Genomic DNA, 18,978 nt, shown 5'->3' with positions numbered 1-18,978 from the left:
GAGCTCGCAGGCGCACGAGTCCACGACACCCTGCCGTTCGCCTATTTAAGGGCCTCCCCGAGCCCTCCTCTCCTCACCACTCGCTCTCTGCACCACCAAACCATCCCCCTCCAGTTACTCTCCAGAGCTGCCCGAGCTCGAGATCGAGCTCGAGCTTCGCCGCTTCGGCTCGCCGGAGTTCGCGAGGTACAAGCCGTCCCCGGCCCTCTTTCCTCTCGATCTGGAACCCCTGCAGCCCTCTGATCCTTTCCCCCTTGTTTCCCCTCTCTGTAGCAGCCGGAAACGGCCGGAACCATCGACGCCCAAAGCCCCTCCGCCACGTGACCTCGTCGCCGGTGAACCAGGCTACCCCGGTGACCGTGACCACCACCACCCGAACGGCGACACGAAGCTGAGCCCAGCCGTGCCCTCGCCCGACCTCGCCGTGCCCTGCATCGCCGCCGGTGAGCACGCTGGCCCTCTGGTCGCGAGGTCAAAGATGACAAGTGGGCCCCGCCTGTCATCCTCACCTCTCTCTCGCCCCTTCTCTCTCCCACTGGCAGCTGGGCCCCGCCCGTCAGGTTTAAAAACCTGGCGCGCGCGCGCGCTGGCTTGCCTGGGCCTCTTTTCCCTCTGGGCCTGCTGCACTGTGGCCTTTCTCGCCCAGTGGCACAGTGCCACTTTTCCTTTTTCTTTTTCTATCTGTTTTATAAAAATTCCAAAGGATAAAATATTTATCCAAATGGCAAGTGTGTGTGTTGTTTTCGAAAACGGATTAGATTTAAGATTTGTTGACTGTCCCAACCTTACATGCGCAACCACTCTACCCTTATATGGGAAAGGGCATTATTGATTACCTAGGTCGATACTAGCTTGGAGCCCACATTACTAGTGATGGGGGAGAGTTGGTTCTCTCTCTCAGGACGGGGTCGTGCCAGGTAGGGCGGCCATGACTGTCTTTACAGGGCACCGGATACCGTTGTGTCCCCTCTCGGATGTTACGATCTCGAGTGAGTCTCGTATGATGTACATCGTGAGGATACGGAACAACGAGTGGACTCCATGTTAGTGTTGTCTAGGGAAAGGTAGTGATCGGGTGCTTATCCCGGGTACTTGAGTTATCGCGGGTCGTGGATGACACAGAAGTTCCCCGGATCTTGTGGGTAAAGTGTGCAACCTCTGTAGAGTGTAAAACTATTCGAATAGCCGTGTCCACGATCAAGGACAGTTGGGCGGTGCTGCTTTAACTATGTCCAGAGTTTACAAACCAGTGTGTGTGTTCGGATAACTACTGGGGTCAAGTCAAAGGACTTGACGTGATTAACATGGGTTGGTGCCCACTCTATTTATGTTGATACCTGTAACCTGTCCTTGTGGTTACTTGAATTCTCTTGATGCATGTCTTACAAGTTGTTGAACATGTCATTGCACTCAAAACTAGCTTTCTGCAAAAATTTACCTATATCATGTATTGTTACATCTTGGACCAAAACATGGGTTGCTTGCGAGTACATTCAAAGTACTCATTGGCTTGCCACTGGTTATTTAATTGACTAGGCATGGAAGAACCGGAGTTCGAAGAAGAGTTCTTTGGAGACGAACATGCGAACTAGGACGTTTCCCAGTCAGAATGCCTGTAGGGTTAAGGCAGATGGCATGGGTTCTACTTATCGACGAAGATTTCCGCTGTTTGTGTTTCATTTGATGTTCAACCCTTAAGGCTTTATCAATGTAAGACTTGACCATAATGGTCATAATTTGTGTAAGACGGTATGTATGGATGTAAGACTCTTATTATTCAGCTTCTGTGTGTTCAGTGAGCATTGATCTCTGGGATCACTGTACACGTGCATTCGGTGATCTCGACTTATGAGTCGGGGTCCCCGAAGTGCTGGTATCAGAGCCATCCTGACTGTAGGAAGCCTTAGTTAGCATGGACGTTAGTTAGCTTGAGACCATCTAAACTTCTCTTCTTTTCTAAAAGCTTACCCGACCCAAAATATATTCCCCTTATTTGACCTCTCCATTCAACCTTTGTAGATGGTCGTCGCCCCCTTGAGACTCCTTACGACAGGATTTCCATCCCTCCTAAGAGATTGCCTCCAACAATGCCACTATCCCTTGCTGCCCATATACACCCTGCATGAACTGGAAAATGATGTGTTCGAGAGGGAGTTCTACGCCAAGGTTTTTGTTCCTGCCAAGACCTCACCTCAGGGGTGGTTCTTCGTTGGACCACCTATGCCAACAAGTGACCTAGCCATTCAGCAAGTGGCATGTGAAGCACTCCTCCGTCTTCGAGACCTCCTTCTAGAAATGAAAGAACAACATGCAACCCGCTACCTACCCGGCAAGAGCGGATTTGGTACTCCGACTCAAGTGATGATTTCCCCAGAAGACGAGGATCCAACCCTCAAGTACCAGACCCATTTTGACAACGCAGGAGACTACCTTCTACGCCACCCTATGAAGCATTTCTCAAGGCTCGCCAAGATCTCCCTTCACTTCTGCACCTCCACTGCCTCGAGAAGAAGAAGGTGGTCGAGCAAGAACAGCAAATCACTGCCCTAGAAGCCCACATTTTTGATCAGGAGCAGCAAATCAAGGAACTTCAGAAAGCTCGCAACCAAACCCCACGCAAAAGCCATAGGAAAGGATTTCCATACCCACCTCATAGAGGATCACCGTCAGGCCCCCGACGACAATACCCAAGACCGAATAGCAACCCTTTTGCTTCCGTCACATGTCACGGGTGTGGTGAACTCGGGCATATTGATAGGATGTGCCCCAACAAGCAGCCGACTGTCGCATGTCCCTTGGCACCCAGGAGAACCTAGAGGCTGAAGACCGCCTTTCTCTCAAAGTGATGAAGCAAGCACGACTACTGAATCCGAGGACCCCTAGGGTAGGATGAGTCGTGTACCCCCTATGCGCAGTCGAGTCCATATGATGGTTCAAATGAAACCATGTTGAGTATTGCTTGTTCTTATCTGTTTGTGTTCTGATATAAGTTGCACTTTTGCCTTAGGCAGCATGTATGCAACTATATCACCTATATTATCTTAATGAACTTGTGTGTGGCCTTTTGGCACTTGTTTGTTTGCACCTACACTATAGAACCCCCTTTAGGCATCCCCATCTATACTACTTTTCCCTCTCATCCCTCTATCCTCAACTGAAGACCGGCAAGACAAGGTACACCAAGGATTCTACTTCGGCGACCAACTAACACTGAAGACTTTTGCTACAACCTCCTCGACCAAGTGCAGCCCCTTAGAGTTATGGTTGCCCCTCAAGATTATAAACCCATTCCTAGACCCTTCGAGACTTCATAAGATACCCCAGCTCGAATCCTTAACCATGTGCTTAACCCACAGAATTGCAAGAGGACACAAGCCTCCGTAACCTTTCTTATCACTGGGTTCGTTATGTAACTAGTGGACATAGTGAACGAGCACATTATCATCCTAAGATAGCACCAAAACCGACGATGCCATAGGGAAGACCGATTTGAGGATATAGGAATAGAGGACAAAATGACTTGATGAGTTTATATCAGAGACCTTGAGGAATTATCCGAGACTTCTTGGTGGATTATGAGGTTTTTATGTTAGTTGATGAACTTGGTGGGATCATATTAATAGAGTAGCATAGCATTCATTACCTGTGGAGTAAATTGGATTTTATGGGACAATTATGATCGCAATCTAAAACTCCTGGGAGTGTAAGGATTTGACTTGACCAGGTGATATTGATAGGAGACAGTTGATATTACATAAATAACTTGAGGGAAACATGTAGGATTCCTCGTTGGACAAGAGATTTGGATTTAAATAGGTGATCCTTGTGGAGTATAGGTGGTGAGTAAGTCTACATGGTTCGGAGTAAATTGGATTTAGACTGATGATCTCAATCATGATACCATGTTTCTTGGTGGACGATAAACTAGGAGATTGGATTAATTGTCGGAGTTGATTTAGGGATCTATATACGCCTGACTTGGGAGTTTACTCGACCATGGTAATGGAAATTGGTGGACTGACTATAGTAAGGTTGGACCTTTTCAAGGATTATAGAATTAGAGGATATTAGAAGGTCTTGTGGAACACCATAAACATTGGATTTGTAGAATTAAATGGATTATGTAGTGATTAATGGAAGTTAATGGGTTGTTGGAGTTGATTCATAGGAAGGAAACAAGATTTTGGAGTGGCATACAACGTGTTTCCTTAGGATAGAGGTGCTTTAACTTAGACCTTGGAAGAACAGGCTGAGCACTTGGATTGTCACGTTCAAGCTTAGCAGCTTATATGTTCTAGCCATGGATTTTTAGGGGTAGACATACATATGAGTTTGGGGATTGTAGACATATATGATTTTGTTAGACCTCCTCTCGGGAGCCATGAGGATATGAATCACATGAGTAATGATTGGAGTTGACCAGATGATGCTAGCGGTGATATGATGTGAATTGTTTAAAGGACTAGGTAGAACAATTGGCATCTCAGAAACTGTGCTCAAGGATGGGATGATAAACATTCATTCGCACACTAGAATCCTTGAAACCCTTACGCCCTACCAAGCCACAACATGGTCGGATCCTGACCTTGGGCTTTGGCTCTAGATCGATAAGACCTTGGCCAATGCTCAACCATGACTATCACCAATGCCTCAGCCCACTTTACGTACCCCATAGACTTCATAGAGTGCTTGGACAAGTTAGTTGTCATCTTTCTTTGATGACATACTTGTCTACCCGAAGACGGAAGAAGAATCGTTGAGCTGGTCAAGGAACATCTGAAGATCGTCATGTCTAGGAGGAAGAACTATGTCAACCGCCATGGCCAAGAAGTGAACTTCCTCGTTGAAGACCGTGTGTATCTACAAACCACTCCTCTCTAAGGAACCAAGCATTTCCATGACAAGGGAACCCACACCAAGATTCATCGGCCCCCTTCGAGATCACTCCAAGATTTAACAACCCCCTCCGAGATCACTTCAAGATGAAGAGTAGACAGCTACCAGCTAGAGTTACCACCTGAGTTACCCATTGTGCACAATGCTTTCCATGCATCACAACCCTGGAAGTGTTTCCAACTTCCTAACTTGCTCAATCTCTACGAGGGCATTGACCACCGAGCCATCGACCCCCTAGCCAATCTAACCTACCGCAAGCTACACATTAGCAACCTGGATCAAGAAGAGCGTCATACATGAAGCCGCACCATCAAGTAATTCAAGCTCAATGGAGCACTACACAGAAGCAGAGGAAGTATGAGGACGTGAAGACTACCCCAGATCCAAGTTTCTGTATCCCTTTCCGCGCCTAGTTTGGGAATCTCAGGGACGAGATTCTTGTAAGGAGGGTAGGTCTGTCACACCCTGATTTTCTTGGCATAACACTTAAGATGATATATCATGATAAAGTGTGGTTTGACAAAAACTTTTGCATTATTTGACTTTTATTTGAGTTGGTTTTCTCTGTGTGTTTTCAAGTGCTCTTTAAAGTCAACACAACTCCACCTTTTATACCTCATCTCCTTGCCCCAAGCTTCTTCCCAATGATCATGCCATGTGTATAGAGCAACATAGTATTTTCTTACAAAAATAATTTGGCCAAAAAGTATTTTCAAAAATTAGTTTTCCAAAAACCCCTGAATTGAGGTTTGCACTGCAAGTACTTGATTTGGGGTATGAAAAATCATTCAAAAGGTATATTTGAATCCTATTAGATGTAGGACTCCCATAAACCACAAAAATATAATTCTAAAAGTTATTTTCCTATTTTATTTAAAAGCTTTTTCTTAAGGCTAGAAATGGTCTTTAATAGGGAAAACATATTTTATTGTTTTAAAAATATTTGTGAAAATTTAGGGAAACTCAGTGGACATATATTGTCCATATATAAGAGTTTCAACACATGGTCATGTTCAGAATATTGGTCAAACCCCTCAAAAACCATTTCTGGATATTTCAAGCTTTTGAAATATTTACAAAGGAAATATTCTCTAAAAATTCCAAGAAAATTCTATCATGTCACATATGACATATTAGATGATCTTGCCAATTTTCATGACTTGGAGAACAATATAACATCATCAAATCCCCTCAAAACCATTTCTGTCCATTTTGAAGTTTGAGCAACTTTACATTGCCAAACATGTCCAAATGTTCTCGACCCTTGTGAAAATGCTCAAATGGTCTAATAATTCATCTAGACCAAATGGCACAAGTTGGAGAAAATGTTATATTGATCAAAGTGCCCCAGGACCCTCTCTGGCTAGAATCAAATTTGAACAACTTTGTACTACCAACTTTCTCTCCTTGACCCAACTTTTGTGAGCATGTGCACATGACAAAATGAGGCCACTACACAAAGTGGTGCATCAAGGATAAGTGATTTGCTCAACTAGATCTACACAAGTCCATTTCTGTTGATTTCTAGGGTTTACGAAAGTTGCATTGGCAACTTTGCCCAAATGAACTAAATATTGGTGAAACCCCTTATTTTCTCATGCCATTTGACCCTGTCAAGCCTTATGACAAGAGGAGTTCATTTTCTTGCCCAAACCAGCAACAAACACCTTCTTCCATTTTACTAAAACAACTACTTTGACCTCTTCCACTCTTCTCCATGGCCTCCCCTTTTTACCACAGCCCCTCCAAGTCCCCCTCTACCTCCAGTAACAATGGCTGCACCTCAGCTCAATGATTGAGGGGTGAAACCACCTCATTTACCCCTCTGGACAGCCCCTTTCCCTCTCTTCCTCACCTCCCTCCTCCCTCTAGTGGCCACCCAAGGCATCCAAGGCTTTCCCCACATTCTTTACTCCTCCCTAAAGCGACCAGACATGCTTGGCCGTGCCCACTTTGCCAAAAAATAGCATGCCGACCATTTGCACGCTCTGGAGCGCGCTACGGTGCGCTCCCGCACTGTAGCCGCCCCCTGCCAACCACCTCCGACCACCTCGGGTCTCCCCCTCACGCCAGCTGATGCTTCTCGACGTCCGCAGCACGCTACCCCTCTGTCCCCCTCCTCCCTCTCCCTCCTCTCGCATCAGCTCGCACGCGCGCCGGCCGCCCGAGAGCTCCAATGGGCAGCCTCACACGCGCGGCGTCTCTGACCCCTCCCCGCTCTCTCCCTTAGCTCCCCTCGGCGTATTCGACGCCCAGAAACACCCCAGACACGGCGCCAGGTCCTCCCGAGCCCTGTGGCAACGAGCTGGAGCTCGCTGGCGCACGAGTCCACGACACCCCGCTGTTCGCCTAAGGGCCTCCCCGAGCCCTCCTCTCCTCACCACTCGCTCTCTGCACCACCAAACCACCCCCCTCCAGTTCCTCTCCAGAGCTGCCCGAGCTCGAGATTGAGCTCGAGCTCCGCCGCTTCGGCTCGCCGGAGTTCGCGAGGTACAGGTCGTCCCCGGCCCTCTTTCCTCTCGATCTGGAACCCCTGCAGCCCTCTGATCCGTTCCCCCTTGTTTCCCCTCTCTATAGCAGCCGGAAATGGCCGGAACCTTTGACGCCCGAAGCCCCTCCGCCGCGTGACCTCGTCGCCGGCGAACCAGGCTACCCCGGCGACCGCGACCACCACCACCCGAACGGCGACACGAAGCTGAGCCCAACCGTGCCCTCGCCCGACCTCGCCATGCCCTGCATCGCCGCCGGTGAGCACGCCGGCCCTCTGGTCGCGAGGTCAGAGATGACAAGTGGGCCCCGCCTGTCATCCTCACCTTTCTCTCGCCCCTTCTCTCTCCCACTGGCAGCTGGGCCCCGCCCGTCAGGTTTAAAAACTTGGCGCGCGCGTGCGCTGGCTTGCCTGGGCCTCTTTTCTGTATGGGCCTGCTGCACTGTGGCCTTTCTAGCCTAGTGGCACAGTGCCACTTTTCCTTTTTCTTTTCTATCTGTTTTATAAAAATTCCACAAGATAAAATATTTATCCAAATGGAATAATTCCAACTCCTAAATTCCTGAAATATTGCAACCTATTTAATGGTGAAACTTTCACTCAAATCCAACAAACTTTTCTTCACTGTGAATATTTAAATGTGATTTTAAGCATTTAAATATACCTTTGTAAATCCATTTCGTCTATTCTGCTACTCCAAATCCAAAACTAGGAATTTTCCCCTTCTTAGTTTTCATCCTAGTATTTAACAAAAATAAGTTGACATTTTTCTGAGCACTTTGGTTTTTCTGTTTTACTATTGCCTTATTTTCTCGTTATTTTCTTGCGACGATTAGATCCCGTACTAGACGAAGTTGCTGAAGAAGAAGGAGAGGGATTTGAAGAACTTGAAGACCAAGGCAAGCAGCCCTTTGACCATGTCTATGAAACCCTTTTTATGCATGTCATATAGCACCATATTGTTGTTGCAACGAAATCATGATGAGGTGGTATCCACTTTGATGGTTTGCCATCGTACTTCCTTGTTGATACTTGCATTGTGCATGACCATACCTTCTTATGAGGGTTATGATGGTGGGAGTAGATAGGATGCTAAAGTAGTGCTACGCAAAAAGGGACGGGAATATGCATGGTGATGGAGACAAAGTATTTTCAAAAGACTTTTTCAAAAACCCCGTCGGGTGCCACTTATGCCCGAGGGAGATGATGAGATGGGTAACCACTTGATGACAAAGTGGTGTACCGAGGCAAGTGTGTGTGTTGTTTTCGAAAACGGATTAGATTTAAGATTTGTTGACTGTCCCAACCTTACATGCGCAACCACTCTACCCTTATATGGGAAAGGGCATTATTGATTACCTAGGTCGATACTAACTTGGAGCCCGCATTACTAGTGACGGGGGAGAGTTGGTGCTCTCTCTTAGGACGGGGTCGTGCCAGGTAGGGCGGCCATGACTGTCTTTACAAGCCACCGGATACACCGTTGTGTCCCCTCTCGGATGTTACGATCTCGAGTGAGTCTCGTATGATGTACATCGTGAGGATACGGAACAACTAGTGGACTCCATGTTAGTGTTGTCTAGGGAAAGGTAGTGATCGGGTGCTTACCCCGGGTACTTGAGGTATCGCGGGTCGTGGATGACACGGAAGTTCCCCGGATCTTGTGGGTAAAGTGTGCAACCTCTACAGAGTGTAAAACTATTCGAATAGCCATGTCCACGGTCAAGGACAGTTGGGCGGTGTTGCTTAAACTATGTCCAGAGTTTACAAACCAGTGTGTGTGTTTGGATAACTACTGGGGTCAAGTCAAAGGACTTGACATGATTGAGATGGGTTGGTGCCCACTCTATTTATGTTGATACCTGTAACCTGTCCTCATGGTTACTTGAATTCTCTTGATGCATGTCTTACAAGTTGTTGAACATGTCATTGCACTCAAAACTAGCTTTCTGCAAAAATTTACCTATATCATGTATTGTTACATCTTGGACCAAAACATGGGTTGCTTGCGAGTACATTCAAAGTACTCATTGGCTTGCCACTGGTTATTTAATTGACCAGGCATGGAAGAACCGAAGTTCGAAGGAGAGTTCTTTGGAGACGAACATGCGAACTAGGACGTTTCCCAGTCAGAATGCCTGTAGGGTTAAGGCAGATGGCATGGGTTCTACTTATCGATGAAGATTTCCGCTGTTTGTGTTTCATTTGATGTTCAGCCCTTAAGGCTTTATCAATGTAAGACTTGACCATAATGGTCATAATTTGTGTAAGACGGTATGTATGGATGTAAGACTCTTGTTATTTAGCTTCTGTGTGTTTAGTGAGCATTGATCTCAGGGATCACTGTACACGTGCATTCGGTGATCTCGACTTATGAGTCGGGGTCCCCACATCGGCATTGCAAGGCGGGTTCCTTCTCCGAATATTCCAAAGTACCTGTCACGATGAATAGTGTCTAGCCCCCAATCAATGTTGTGCTCCCTGCCTCAATAATGACCATTTCCACGTCTCGAGCGAATGCGAGGAGCCGAGGCATTTTTGCATTTGACACCCTCGATCCTCCGGGCTGACCGCCTATTTGAAGGGACGGGGATTCTCAGATCCAAACCTCACTCACTCTCCCTGAGCTAGCATCCCGTAGAGCGCTCCGTGAAAAACCATTCCAACATGGCCGGCCGCTGCAGCTCTTCTGCTTGCCCTACTCGCTCTAAGTCGGGGGATTGGGGAGAGTGTTCAGTTCCTCATACTCGTTTTATAAAGCTACAAACCCAAGGGTTTCTCCCACCAGCGTTCATGGTCCCCGTCCGAGCTGGAATAGCTACTTATGATTGAGGGGAACAAGCGGAGGGATCCCCAAACCCATCTCGAGAGGAGTGCGTATGCCTCATCCCGCATCTGCTAAGGGGCATCGGGTTTCCTATCCACCTGTTTCTTCGTGGGCTCCTGGAGTTCTACGGCCTCCAGTTGCACAACCTCACCCCTGCTTCCATTCTGCACATAGCGAGGTACGTCGCACTTTGCGAGCTGTTTTTAGGCTGTGAACCTCACTTCGGTTTATGGAGGAAGCTATTCTGCCTTGTTCCCCACGCCTAGGGAGAATCCCTATGCCAAGTGGGCGGGGCCGAAGTATGGCGCATTGCCGAGACCGGATACCTGTCCAGTACTCCCGAGAAGGCACCAGAAAACTGGCCTTCAGAATGGTCCTACATTGATGATGTTCCCCTTCCGGATCCATCCGGACAGGTCTCCCCCAGTTCAGTAACGCCCCGCCAAAGGCACGCCTAAGCTGGTGCCCCCGGGGCCCTCAAGAAGAGGACATGAGGGAAATACACTCCTTGATGAGCAAGATAAAGTTACTAGCCAAATCCGGACTAACAATAGCCGAGGTCATGGCGATATGCATAAAACGGGGAGTGCAACCACTTCAATATCGGGGGAAGCCCATGTGGCACTTCAACGAGGAAGACGATGCCACCCGCTGCGGTTGCAAGGGTCCGGACTCCGCCACTGCTTTGGCAAGGATATTGTCCGATTTGTAGAAAGGGGAAGAGGAGGAATTCCTCCGCATTAAAACGCGGGACGGATTCTCCATGTACAACCCCCCAGAGTGGGTACATTGCCATCCTTTTCCCTGCTTCACTTACTTTAGCGTCCCTCTGCAAAGATTACTTGCGTCAATGCTTTTGAGCAGGAATTGAGGAGGGCCGTAGAAGGAATCTTCAGCCCCTCCCCGCAACCAGAGGACCCCGGAAGGGCCCTAGATCCGGGACTCAAAGAAGATCCGGATATCACTGTGGAGCTTGTCAACGGGGTATTTTATCAAGCGAGCTAGGATGGTGCCCTAGTTGCCATTACGGCTGACTATCCTGGACTGCTCCCTGTGTCGCGTGTAAGCCGAACTAAAAAACCCTATCCTCCGAAGAGGACTCCCCCCAGGTATTATAATTTACCCTTGAGGCGTCGTTCTATTTGCAGAGACGACGGCCAGAGCGAGGGGCCGAGCCCCTAGGGACTCGTCCACCACGGGCGTCCGGATCGGGCAGGCTCAAGAGGAAGCTGGTGAGGGTTGACACACCACTATAGAGGTAAAGTAATAACCTGTCCTGCGATTATAGAATTTGAAATATGATAGCGCCCTTTGTGTCTGGCAGGAAGAGGAAAAACCGTACTATATCTGAGGACCCCACCGATCATGCCTCCACCAGCCGGGTTCTAGAACCGGCTTCGGGGGCAGAGGCGGACACGGGGCTAGCACCGCATAGTTCCCCGATGGAGGATGCGGATATGTGTTCGGCCACAAACTGAGAGCACCATGAATCACCGGCATCAGAGGGTCGTGCTCCGGAACAACATCTTTTCCGAAGAGGCTATTAATGCCTTCAATTCGGTGGATGCCTATGTCCGAGCTGCTCGAGGCGGGCTTGCCCAAGTGACAAACCAGTATACCAAAGATATACGGGTAAGAATTTTTGATAAGTATGTATAGCAGTAGCCCCTGAGACTTGGAATAGTTGGGACAACTATTTGAAGGATCAATATATGCACAGGTCCATGTAGACAAGAATGAACAATTGGCTTAGGAGCTGGAGGTGTGGAAGGCCCAGCTGATGGACGCGGTTGCCCAGTTAGGGGAATCCCAGAAGCTCCCCTCTAGTAATATTTGTCTCAATTGTACGCAGATGTACTAGTTAGTAAATGGCTGGTGTGGTTAGTCTAACAGAAAATTCTACACACAATCGCGGGGTGAATCCGGAGGGCGTAACGGATGACGACTCGCATCTCAAAAGGCAGCTAAAGGCTGGCTAGCGCATCCTTACGCAAGTGACACAAGAGAAGAACAAGCTACAAGATGCCAATATTCGGCTGGACGTGGAATTAAAGGACGTCCACGCTCAACTGGCGGACTCCGTGAAGGAGAACAGAAGGCTTCGGCGCGGCATTTATGGTAAGTGCTCAAATGAACTATATGATAGTTCGGTGAGGAAGTATTTTGAAAGAATTTGTCTTGCAATAATGTTAACGGGTGGCCCTGAGGAGGAGATGCCCTCATCTACAAGTGATTTGCTGCAAGAACTTTCACAGTTGCACGAGTGCAGTCGACGGGTGATGCACGGCATTGCTCAGGCCTTGTGGCCGTCAAGCCTCCTGACGAATGGCATGGGGGAGCTTGCGGGCCTGCTTCAAGGAGCCTGGCGGCGCTTTCGTTTGTGGAAGATATCAACATGCCGGCAAGGTGCGAGAGAAGCCTGGGCGATGGTGAAGACGCGCTACACCAAGCTGGACCAGAACCATATGGCCGAAGTAGGACCGGCAGGGCCAGATGGGCAAGAAATTCCCGTGAGTCTGGTATATGACCAGGTAGCGTTAGCCACTAAGTATTCTCAACAGGATTGTAGGCTAGATAGCCTGTTAGATGGTATAGAGGAGGAATATAGTCAGTCTCAGTGACTGTGTAATTTAATTGGCATAATTAGCCCCTAGCCGGATTAAAATCATTTGTCATGGCGGACCTTTTTGCTCAGCCCCCGGATCCTATAGTCCGAGGTGTGTCCGAATACCCGCTCAGTTATACAAAAACAGGGGTATGCGTGGAGACCAGGCGTAGGGGTCATAAGTGCTTGAACAGACAAGTACCCAACTAGTTGTGTTATATTGCATGGATAGCAAGAAACATCTTCCAGGGAGAATAGTTCCATCAGGGGTTCCTTTCCCTGGGTATGCATGTGTCGATGCACATGTCCGGACTGCGAACGATGGCGCAGGATACAGAACTTCTGGGGTTTTTTGTTGTGACCAACGAATACATCCTTTGTTCACCGATCGAATATTCTCTTAAGGAAACTAGCTTTTGCCTTCACCCAGTCTGAGGTACACATCCGGCTGAACCGGCAGTAACAATCGCAGAGGTGCTCCCCTTATGCCCTAGCCGAATTAACGGGAACGTAGAGCATAAACACAAGAGCCAAGCAACCCAGCTTGGCCACATCTTAAGTCATATCGATGCATATAATGGTGAAGAAAAGGCACATATGGAAAAAGAACGCATATGCGATGGGCAAAAAGCCATTTAAAGTAATTATTTACAGCTTCCGAATAGGAAGCCCCCAGGTATAGCTTACACACATAGTACGGCCAGAGTGATTCAGGAGTCCGCACTGTATTAAATACTTTGTGTGAAGAGAAGAAAGGGGTCGATAAAGGAGAAAAAGGTGGGGGGTGGAGCATAATTAAAAAGGAGGGGTAGGGAGACTGACACTGAGTTCGACATCAGGCGTAGAATCTCCGGAGTTTGGCCGCGTTCCATGGGTTCGGCTAGAGTCTTTTGTCGGATGAATTACGCAAATGGTACGCTCCTCCGGTGAGAACTTTGTCAATGACAAAGGGACCCTCCCACTTGGGTTTGAGTTTGTCCTTCTTCTTCTCCGGTAGGCGTAGAACGAGTTCGCCAATATTGTAAGTTTTGGCCCGCACTTCTCTGCTTTGATATCGTCGAGCCTGCTGCTGATAGAATGCGGAATGGGCTTTTGCGACATCGCGCTCCTCCTCCAGGGCATCCAAGTTATCCTGCCGATCTAACTCGGCTTCCTTCTCTTCATACATGCGTACGCGTGGCGAATCATGTATTATGTCACAAGCTAGTACTGCTTCCGCACCGTACACCATAAAAAATGGTGTATATCCGATGGTGCGATTCGGTGTGGTCCGCAACCCCCAAAGTACGGAGTCGAGCTCCTCTACCCAGTGCGTATCCGATTCTGTTAAAGATCGCACTAGTGTGGGTTTGATGCCGCTCATGATGAGACTGTTTGCCCGTTCGACCTAGCCGTTTGTTTGGGGGTGGTAGACGGAAGCGTAGTCGAGCTTAATGCCCATTTTGGCGCACCAAGTTTTCACTTCGTTGGCTGTGAAATTTGAGCCATTATCGGTGATGATGCTGTGGGGGACACCGTATCGGTGTACGACCCCGGATATGAAGTCTATTACAGGTCCGGATTCGACTGTTTTAACTGGTTTGGCTTCTATCCATTTGGTGAACTTCTCCAGCATGACCAATAAGTATTTTTTTCTTATGGATTCCCCCTTTTAGGGGTTCGACCATATCCGGCCCCCAGACCGCGAAGGGCCAAGTTATGGGGATTGTTTGGAGAGCGGTAGGGGGCATATTACTCCGATTGGCGAAGAGCTGACAACCGACGCAATGTTGGACAAGGTCCTGTGCGTCTGCTCGGGCCGTCGGCCAATAGAAGCCTATACGGAAGGCCTTGCTGACTGGCGCTCGAGCCGCGGCGTGGTGTCCGCCTAGCCGGCATGGATTTCAGCCAAGAGTTGCCGCCCTTCCTCTTTGGAGATGCACCTTTGGAGCACTCTAGTCGCGCTTTTCTTATAGAGTTCCCCTTCGTGGACCTTGTAAGCTTTAGAACGTCGGACTATGCAGTGTGCTTCATTTTGGTCTTCGAGGAGCTCCTGCCTATTTAGGTAGGCCAGGAAAGGCTCAGTCCACAAGGAAATCACGACCATGATTTCGTGGGCCGAAGATGTTATTTCGGTGCCCGAGCCTCCGATTGTGTCTGATGGTTCGGAATGTGGGGGTGTATTCGGATCAGTGCTGGTATTGCCATGCTCCCCTTCCCATACTACAGACAGCTTGAACAACCTTTCCAGGAATATGTTAGGTGGGACAGGGTCGCGTTTGGCGCCGATGTGAGCGAGAACGTCCGCCGCTTGATTGTTTTCTCGAGCCACATGGTGGAATTCGAGCCCCTCGAACCGAGCTGACATTTTGAGGACGGCATTGCGGTAGGCCGCCATTTTCGGATCCTTGGCGTCAAAATCTCCATTTATTTGTGATATTGCGAGGTTTGAATCTCCGTGCACTTCTAGGCGTTGGATGCCCATAGAGACTGCCATCCGAAGACCGTGCAACAACGCCTCATATTCGGGTGCATTGTTGGAGTCTGTGTATAATATTTGAAGGACATACTGGACCGTGTCTCTGGTGGGAGACGTCAGGACTACCCCTGCTCCCAATCCGGCCAGCATTTTGGAGCCGTCGAAGTGCATGGTCCAGGTAGAGTACGCGCCGTACTCTTTAGGGAGTTCGGCTTCGGTCCATTCGGCGACAAAGTCAGCTAGTACTTGCGACTTAATGGCTCGCCGTGGTTTGTATATTATGTCGAATGGAAGGAGCTCGATAGCCCATTTAGCAATCCGGCCCGTAGTGTCGCGGTTATTAATTATGTCACTGAGTGGTACTTCGGAGGCCACCGTAATCGAACACTCTTGAAAGTAGTGTCGCAGTTTCCGGGATGCCATGAAGACCGCGTATGCTATTTTCTAATAGTGTGGGTATCAGGATTTGCATGGGGTGAGGACCGTAGATACATAATAAACTCCGCGGGGAATTTGTATCCATCTACCTCGCATTCGACGACGAGCACTTCGCTTACCACTTGATGTGTTGCAGCTATGTATAATAGCATATGTTCGCCGGTATTTGGCGCTGTTAGGACTGGATTACTGGCCCATAAGGTCTTTATTTCATCTAGTCCGGCTGCGGCTGCATCCGTCCACACGAAGTGTTCGGTGCGCCGAAGGAGGCGGTAAAGAGGCAATGCCTTTTCTCCTAACCTGGATATAAAGCAGCTCAAGGCGGCTATGCATCCTGCTAGTTTCTGGATGTGCTTGAGGTTTGTTGGTATAGCCAACTGCGATAGATCTCGGATTTTTGCCGGATTCGCTTGAATTCCTCTATTGGAAACAATGAAGCCCAGCAACTTCCCCGAAGGCACGCCGAAAACGCATTTTTGTGGATTCAACTTGATGTCGTATGTCCGGAGGTTCTCAAATGTAAGCCTCAAGTCGTCTATTAGGGTTTTGACGTGTCTTGTTTTTATGACCACGTCGTCCACATATGCCTCTACTGTTTTGCCGATTTGTTTTTCCAGGCATGTTTGAATCATGCGTTGATAGGTTGTGCCGGCATTCTTGAGCCCGAAGGCATAGTGTTGAAGCAGAAAGGGCCATATGGTGTTATGAAGGCTGTTGCAACTTGGTCGGACTCTGCCATGTTTATTTGATGGTATCCGGAGTATGCGTCGAGAAAACACAGCGAGCCGTGTCCAGTTGTGGCATGGATGATTTGATCGATGCGAGGGAGGGGAAAGGGATCCTTGGGGCAAGCCTTGTTGAGGTCTTTGAAGTCGACGCATAGGCGCCAGGGTTTGTCCTTATTTCGCACCATGACCAAATTTGCCAGCCAATCCGGATGTTTAATATCTCTGATGAATCCGGCCTCGAGTAGCTTGGCTAGCTCTTCCCCCATTGCTTGTCGTTTGGGCTCTGAGAATCGCCTTAGGGTCTGTTTGACAGGTTTGTATCCCTTTAGTATGTTAAGGCTATGCTCGGCCAGTCCATGCGGGATGCCCGACATGTCCGATGGGTGCTAGGCGAAAATATCCCAATTCTCGCATAAAAAGTCTCGTAGTGCGACATCTATTGCGGGCTCAACTGTGTCCCGATGGAAGCTGTCTTCATGGGGTCCGTTGGATGGACTTGGAATTTGACTATTTCGTCTGCAGGTTTAAATGAGGTGGACTTGGGTCGCTTGTCGAGTACCATGTCGTCCCTGTCCACGGTGGCCCGTAGCGCTGTTAATTCGTCGGCCACTAGGGCTTCGGATAATGCTTCCAGGGCTAGAGCTGCGGTTTTGTTTTCGGCGCGTAGTGCGACGTCCGGATCACTGGCTAGAGTGATGATTCTGTTGGGCCTGGGCATTTTAATCTTCATGTACCCGTAATGGGGTATGCCTTCAAAGCTTGCGAATGCGTCCCGCCCCAAAAGGGCGTGGTATCCGCTCTTAAAAGGGGCCACTTGGAATGTGATTTCTTCGGACCTGTAATTTTCCAGAGTGTCAAACACCACATCGAGTGTGATTTTTCCCGCAGACCGTGCTTCCCGACTGGGGATGATTCCCCTGAAGGTGGTGCCGCTTTACTCAATGTGGCTTTTATCAATTTCCATTTTATTAAGCGTTTCTTCATAGATCAAATTCAATCCACTTTTCGCCATCCATAAGTACCTTAGTGAGCCTGAAGCCGTCCATGATTGGGCTAAGGATCAAAGCGGCCGGTGCCCGGACAGCCTGGAATCGAGGCTCATCACTGGCATTGAAAGTTATAGCAGCATCGTTCAGGGGTTGGTCTTTTCCACCTGACAAATTTCAGCGAAGCTCTGACGAGCTTGCTTGCGCCTATTGTTTGAGGCGAAAGTCTCGAAGACAGTCAACACCGCATTGCGTTCGCTGGCGGGATATTGTTCTGCTTTATGGCCTACAAGAAGATCCTTGCCACTTTTTGCAACCTGCCGGAGTATCCAACATGCTCTAAGGCTATGAGTTGGTGTCGTGTCCGGAGTGCTGTGGAGTTTACATGGTCCATTGAGCCATTCTTCCAATACGGTTCCCCGCCCTGGGGTGTGCTTCGGTCTCTTGGGGACAGGATTGGCCAACTTACGGGAGTTTGCCCATTTAGTTTGGATAAAGGTCTTGGTGAGAGCTGTACTGTCCCAAAATTCAGTTTGGGTTTTCCAGGCGCTTTCCTTCGCGCAGTACTTCTATACTATGATTGCCAAATCCGCGACACGTACTATGTCACGGCGGCTTATAGCATTGAGGAGCCCTTTGTCCGTGCAGTTTTTGCAGAAGAGTAAGACTATATTCTCCTCACGACAGTCGTTGACCTTGTTAAGCACAAGGAGGAATCTGGCCCAGTAGCAATGTACAGTCTCCTGGGGCTCTTGCCGGATGCGGGAGAGGTGGTTTATGTCCTTGTAGGTGCTGTTATCTGAATCCGGATTCTGATCCGGTCTAACACCCAGGGGCGCGGGAAGCTCCGAGCCTGACAGCTCAGGATTCGGGGTATCGCCCAATTTCTTCGGCCCAATGTCCAATTCTAAGTCCGGGACCTAGGTCATATCTCCCTCCGAGCAGGTTTTCGGCTCAAGGAGTTCGGTGATCCGGACATGATTCGTCCTCAAAGTCGAGGGACGGTCCGTGTGAGGTTCCTCCCTATCGCTATCTCATGGGTGGCCGGCGGGGATCTAATGTCCCTCTGGTCGAGTTTAAGCCCGATCTGGTCATAGTCCGTAGCGACTCCCAGAGCGGCGATGCGATCCAAGAGCTCATTGAGAGAGGAGAGCTCCATTGGATCCATCTATTCGGCAAGTTCTGAACTAACACGAAGGTTATGATTGATGACTCGAGAGGCCATCGCCGGTGCTACCGTTGACGGGGCGGCCATTATAAAGCCGCCGAGTCATAGAGTTTGGCCTACAGCCAAAGTTCCTTCCGAGGTGATGTCGTCCCTGATGACGAGACGAGCCATCGAGCCTTGCGGCGACGACACAGAGGAACTCTCAATGAAAGCACCAATGTCGGTGTCAAAACCGGCGGATCTCGGATAGGGGGTCCCGATCTATGCGTCAAGGCTGATGGTAATAGGAAGCGAGGGACACAGATGTTTACCCAGGTTCGGGCCCTCTCGATGGAGGTAAAATCCTACTTCCTGCTTGATTAATATTGATGATATGGGTAGTAC

Source organism: Triticum aestivum, chromosome 6B, assembly GCF_018294505.1.
Source record: "Triticum aestivum cultivar Chinese Spring chromosome 6B, IWGSC CS RefSeq v2.1, whole genome shotgun sequence".
In the NCBI taxonomy this organism is placed as follows: Eukaryota; Viridiplantae; Streptophyta; class Magnoliopsida; order Poales; family Poaceae; genus Triticum; species Triticum aestivum.
This window is presented reverse-complemented; position numbering follows the sequence as displayed.